This window comes from Egretta garzetta, unplaced genomic scaffold (genome assembly GCF_000687185.1).
Source record: "Egretta garzetta isolate BGI_Z169 unplaced genomic scaffold, ASM68718v1 scaffold1153, whole genome shotgun sequence".
Lineage (NCBI taxonomy): Eukaryota > Metazoa > Chordata > Aves > Pelecaniformes > Ardeidae > Egretta > Egretta garzetta.
This window is the reverse complement of record NW_009259126.1, coordinates 23,188-29,401: the sequence shown is the minus strand read 5'-3', so window position 1 is coordinate 29,401 and position 6,214 is coordinate 23,188. Positions and strand designations below refer to the sequence as shown.

The window sequence follows — 6,214 nt, the reverse complement described above, 5'->3', positions numbered from 1 at the left end:
CCCTGGCACGCGGGGGGCAAGATCAGGCGCTGCCAGCCTCGGCACTCGCCCGTCGGGGCTTGCCTGGTGCTACGGGGCAAGCTGAGCGCCGAGAATTACAGCGGGTTATGCTTCACAAAAGATCTTCGGCCTGTGGTTCGGCAAGCTCCAGCTGCGAAAAATACATGCTGGGGGGCAGAGCAGACCGGTGTTTGTTCACCGTAATGAAGTTAAAAGCCTCTTTGAGGCTGAGTTTCCAGAGCACCAGGCCAAAGACGGCGAGCAGCGGCTGCAGGCTGGCATGGTCCCCTGGCTGGAAGGAGGATGAGTGGCTGAAGCACCCCGCTCGCTCCCCCAAACCTGCTCTCACCAGCCACGTTTGAACCCGGGAACACCGTCGGCAAGCGTTCTCGACAAGAACAGGAACTGCTGGCAAATGCCAGGCAACCCTGAGGACGAAGCACGTGTTTGACAAAGCAAAATCCCCCATCACACTGACGCTAACGAGCAAGATCCCCAAGACTCAGAGAAGAACATTTCACTTCTCCCATTTGTACGCTGCATGACTCATTTTCTGCAAAGACTTCTTAAAATTTCCCAACTATCTGTCTGTCAAGAGTTGACAAGGAGATTTACTGCACGGAAGCCTGCAATAAGCTTCCTGGAGATTAAGACCACGGCCTGCCATTGTGCTTTGTTCAGGCAAATTACTGACCAGGCTGACAAACTGTCCAAGGAAAAAACACCCTACAAACTACTCACGTCATCTTTAAGGCTTTGCTTTTTAGCAGATGAGCGCCTTCAGCCACCCCGGGCTATTAGCGGGGCCACCACGGCAAAGCCCAGCTCTGCAGTCAAGGCAAGACCAGCAACCCCTGCGTAAAACGGGCGCAGCCGTACCTGCCTGGCACCGCGCTCCCACCCCAGCGCGGCAGAACCAGGCTTTGCCACGTGGATGTGGCCTCAGCAGCGAGACTGGCAGCAGTAGTCACATCACGACTTCATGTGTCACCTGGCTCTCGATGAGGACGGTCGCCGAGTCCCCATCTCCCCCCACCCAGCGCTTTGCACCTTCCTGCTTGGCTCAAAGCGCATCTGGCTCCGGCTCTGCCCAGGGCTGTACCTGAAGCCCATAAAATTCAACGCGTAACCAAGAAGCTCCGTGTGCTCCTGCTTCTCCTGTAACACACCCGTCCTCACCAATATTCAGCTGCGGGAGAGGTTTTAAGCGTGGTGCTGAGACGACAGCAGCGGTGACGGATTACTCTCTGCTCTGAGAAGGGCTGATGAAGGAAGAAGAGTGCTGAAGAGGAGATCCAGCGACAAGGGCAGTCGCCACAGGGATCAGCAGCCTCCTCGGGAGAGGCTCTGGGAATAAAGATGAACAGCTAATGAGCTTACAGGACACAGTGGCGTGGGGCAGCTTCTCCAGGCTCACCGTAGCCGCTGTGGAAACAGGCGCTCCATCGTCTTCACCCCTCTCCCTTCTCCAACCCAGCTAATGCCGAACTCCAGCTCCACGCCGCGTCGCCACCCATGCCTCATGGGGTGCGTTTGCCACGGGGCAGCCGCTGCGACGGTGCCGGCTCCCTTCCACCGGCTCCTCGGGAGAGCGACGTATCCGCCCGAGCGAGCCCCGGCGCCTTGAACAGACCCAGCTCCTCGCAGCTTCTCCCAGAGGAGGGTTAGGTTTCGCAGCTGCATGATACACCCGAGACCATTTAAGCTAAAACGGTTTCCCCGATGGGCAGCGCGCTTCCCCTCCGACTGCTCAGTCCCCAGCGCCAGGCGGCTGTCCGTGCAAGCCTTCCTCGCACGGAGCCATCCCAAGGCTGGTCAGCTGAGGCCCAAGCAGGATTTCCCCATTTCTGGTCACCCAGAAGGGAAGCCAGCCTCCCTCTTTCACAGCTAAGCAACCCAGACCCTGTCCAATATTATTCCGAACAGATTAAAAAACCCCAGGAAGGCCCTAACCATTGCAGTTCCAGCAACCTTTCCCATTTCTCTGATGTGGGAGAGACCAGAAGGTGGGATGGTTACCATTTTCACAGAAGCCTCTTAAGGAAGGACGTTTTAAGGAAGTTGTAGCATCCCCGCGCATGTTACGCTGCTCTGGCAAACAGCGCGGCTGCCGTTCGCCCGTCACGAGAGCAATGATTCCCTGCAAATTAACACCTCTGAAACACCTGGAATGAAGACAACGTTAACGTTTCAGAAGGCGAAGACCGAAACATTGCTGAAAAGCAAACAAGTACTGAGCTGTGAGTCACGCCGAGAAAGGAACAACACTTTGGACACTTCAGAAACCAAACCTGTATCAAACCTGCCCTGGAAGCTCAGGAGCAGCTAATTGCAATCAGCTTCCATGGCAGCAATAGGAGACACGGTCTAGGTCAAGGCTTCCTCGGGTTTTCCTTCCCTGAACCAGCAGCAAAACCACCCCGAGAAGACCAGGGACGGACAGGGCTGCTAGGCCACAAGCCCCACCGCTAGGACGGAGCTGGAGTGTAAGCGTAGCCTTCCTGACCGACAAAGCCACGATGTTTATGTTCCTTTTGCAGACCCAGATTCTCCTCTGGCTCAGCTCAAGCTGCCGACGACCAAGCTCAAGCCTGCGACAGCGGCTTTGGTCAGAGCTCCGAGCAACATCAACGAGCCCCCGAGGACTCTGCAGACCACACACTGAAAACCACCGTCATGAGAAGCTCCTCCCGAGGTGTCAGCGACGCGCCCCGCGGGGCTCCACGCTCCAGCTCGTCCAGCAGCATCCCGGAGTGTTCACGAGGCCTCTCGATGACGCTTCGGTTTGCAGCCCGCGTTTTGCGAGCCCGGCTTCGAGCCCCAGTAAAAGGAAACTCTCCCCCTGCCTTACATTTCATCCATCGCTGCTTCCTCGGGGCTCAGCCTGGTGAACAAGGAAGGGGAACGATGGGTGCAAAGAAAGCGGGGCGGCCGCTTCCACCGAGGCTACGGGGACCGACCCGTTTGCTTCGTTATCTCAAGCCGAACAAAGCCGGAGCGGAGACCGCAGGTGGCAGAAATGGGTTTAAATTTCTGCAGCTTCAGTCATGGCGCCCATTCCTAGGCACACACGGCGTTCTGTTTAAACAGACTGTACAAGTGTTAAAGCAGGGTAGATAAAAAGGCTCTTGCATTTATCTAATTGTGCGCTTAATGGAAAGCCCAGCACGCGAGGGTTCTTCATTTACCCACTGCTGTTATCTCTCAAGAAAGAAAAGATGCATTTGCAGTTTTTCACTCCAGCAGCCAACGCCAGCCTTATCGAGCGCACCGAGCGCAGCCTGGAAGAGGCAATCAGGAGACCCGAATTATTCCCAGTTCTAATCTACAGCCTTAACCGGGTGAATCCACACCCCCCCGCCCGCTGTGCCTCAGCAGCCCCATTCCCAAGAGGGGGAGAGATGCCGACCCACAGTAAAATGCTCCGAAAACATGCACAGGGAAGCGAGGGATGGAGCCTGGAGAGGCTGGGGTGAATTTGGGAATGCTATGGGGAAGATGGTATTTTTAAGAGGTGGGGGGGGAGGCGGGGAGAAGACCTCTCAGCTGGTGATTAGGGGGATTTTTCGGTTCGCCAGGCTGCAAGCCAAGCTCAACACCTCTCGTGGGTTCCCACGGCTGCGACCACAGCACAACCACCCCCCTCTGAAGCGGCGAGGGGGCCGTGCATCCCCGCGCGCCCTCCGCCTTCTCACCACCCAGGCGCGCGAGATCAAGCTTCCAACACCGACGCAATCCACTTCCTAGACTCTCCGAGGTCAAGGGAAAGGGACACCCTTGAAGACTTTGGCCAAGGTAAAGCCTGCTGACCCCTTCGTAAGGCGATTTTCTGGCAAGGCGCCCTCTGTGCCAGCAGCAAAACGCTGCGCGTGAGCCGGGCACGCAGCTGCCGCCTCCTTTTTACAGACCATTCCAGACTCTTCCAAAGCAGAACCAGCTTTTTCTGCCCCAAGTCAATACACAAAATTAGACTTTAGACCAAGAAGAGATAAAAAGAGTTTAATCTCCCGAGGGAAATGCCTTTTACCCCCCGTGCCAGGCACAAGTCACCCCCCGTGTGGGTTAGGAAGACGCCGGCTCCGGTGGGGGTTATGTCCCCAAGACCCGTGTCGGGGCGTACGATACCTTCCCTCGAAGCAGCCGGCGCCGCGACCGTGTCAGGCATTTCCCTGAGGCAGGAACGAGTGATGGAGACCAATTCCCTCATCTGGCGGGGCACGGTGTCTCCCTACCCTCACAAGAACACCCAGATCGGACCAGTTTTCCACCGTGCAATTCAATAAATACCGAGAACAAATCCCTTCCTTATCCGTTCGATTATTTTTGAGGGAGCTTCCCTGCACACGGAGAAAACGCTGGTGAGATGTTCTTCCCTGTCAAGATTAGTTATGATTGTCATTCAGGGCGATAATCAAGAACTAAATTAGCTTTCATTGTCTGTCTCCAATGCCCTCAACACCCACAAACACACAACCAGCTAAGGAGATTAGAGAGCACGCCACGGCTGTCTTGCAAAACCAGCCTTCGAAAGCAAGAGGTCTGAGCCAGATGCCGGATACGGGAGCGCGACACAGCGAAGGATGGCGAGGGGGACTTTGTAGTGAGGGCAGGACTCCAAAAAACCCTTCAGACAACACCCGAAACAACCTTTGGTTTTGCACGAGGCCTGGGACGCAGCTTGCGCTCGGCCTCGCAGAGGCGAACCACGCTCCCGTTACTGCGGCCGGAGCCCGGAGCCGCGCAGGGACGGGAGGTCTCTGGGCTTTCCAGCACCGTGCACGTCCAGAGCGGGCTGGGGAAGGGACGTGGGGCGAGAGACCCCACAGGCCAGGTACCACGTGCCAAATACCCCGTAACTCTGCAGCAACAGCCGCAGTCATTCCAGCAGGGCCACGCCACGGAAGAATCTCATCTCTCTAAGATTTCGTGCTCCGAAAAACTCTCTCCCAGGCCAGCTTGCTCAGAGCTACAGGAGGTGGAAACAAAACCCTGCTCAGAAATAAACAGCCCGCTCGGAGAACACCGAACCTGCACGCGGTTTCGGCACTCAGACACAACGCAAGACCTGTAGAGCCACCGAGCAGCCGGCAATTCCGACCCAAGCACCAGGCCCTTACCCCGCTGCCCAGCTCCAGACCCACAGCCCAGCTTTTGGGAACTGCCGAACCCACCGCGGGTCCCGCGGGCCGAGGAGCCGGGCACCGGCATCGCTGTGCCGGGCGGCCCCGTGCCTCCCGGGGAACCCCACCCCCACCATTGTGCGCAGGGTGCTGCTGTGGAAAGGAAGGGAAATCAGGGCTATTTTTGGAATCTTGTTTTATTGTTTTCTACTCCAACTCGCAACCGTGCCGAGATTTACTTGCAGGAGTTGGATTTTAACAGACCCAGGGAGAATTAGCGTCCCCTGGGCAGAGAGGGCAGGGACACGGGGTCTGCGTGGCTGGTACTTCACAATATTTTTGGGGCCAATTTATGCAGTCAGGTTAACAAAAGCAATAGGCGATACTGGAAAAGGGCAAGAGCCGACCCGGCAGTGCTACAAGAAGGTACACAGGCAAATTAAAAGCAACCTGTGCTGGGAGATGGGAAGTGGCAGGTAAAGCAGAGGGAAATCCCCCACCTTTCCAGTTGCAGCTGCTCCCTGCCCCACGGAGGGGGAAGCCAGGGGTCCAGAGGGCTTCGAGCAAACCCCCCTCTCTCCCCTCATTAACCATCGTTATCTGCAGGTCTTAACTCTTTCAAACACCGCTGCGTGGTTTGGCGACAGACTAAAGGTCGGTTCCTCACCTCGCGCCGGCCAAGATGCCGGGGACCGAACCCCGATTCGAGCACCAGCCTCAAAACCCACCTCTGGTTTCAAACACAGCATTTTAAGTGTTTCCCCGCAGCGGGCACGAGGGAGAATTTCAGCTCGGCACCTTGCAACGCATACAAAATATTCCCCCTCGGTCAATAAACGCTGTTCTCTCAAGTGGATCCTCCAGGTGCAGAATACACCACCACCCTGCCCCCCCGAACAGTTCTTCTGCACAGAAAAATCAAAGCATAAAGTATTTGGGTCACGCGGGAGAGCGCCAAATCCCGACAGCAAGCTTTCCACAGGGCACGGCCGGCTCTCTAGCCACGGGCTAGTCGGAACAGCTCTTCTCTGCTGGGCCCGAGCACACGCTGTTGTCCTTCACACATTGCAGCCTGCAAAGGCTGGCAGCAAAGC

General features: G+C 56.7%; 1 long non-coding RNA gene across 1 annotated transcript; it reads right to left on the bottom strand.

Moving 5' to 3' along the window:
* Positions 1-8: 8 nt before the first annotated feature.
* On the bottom strand, positions 9-3,221 carry LOC118451968. Its single transcript, XR_004841581.1, has 3 exons — positions 1,381-3,221; positions 1,180-1,262; positions 9-428 (listed from the first exon to the last, which is right to left on the bottom strand). It is a non-coding gene; the product is annotated as an uncharacterized LOC118451968 (long non-coding RNA).
* Positions 3,222-6,214: the final 2,993 nt, after the last annotated feature.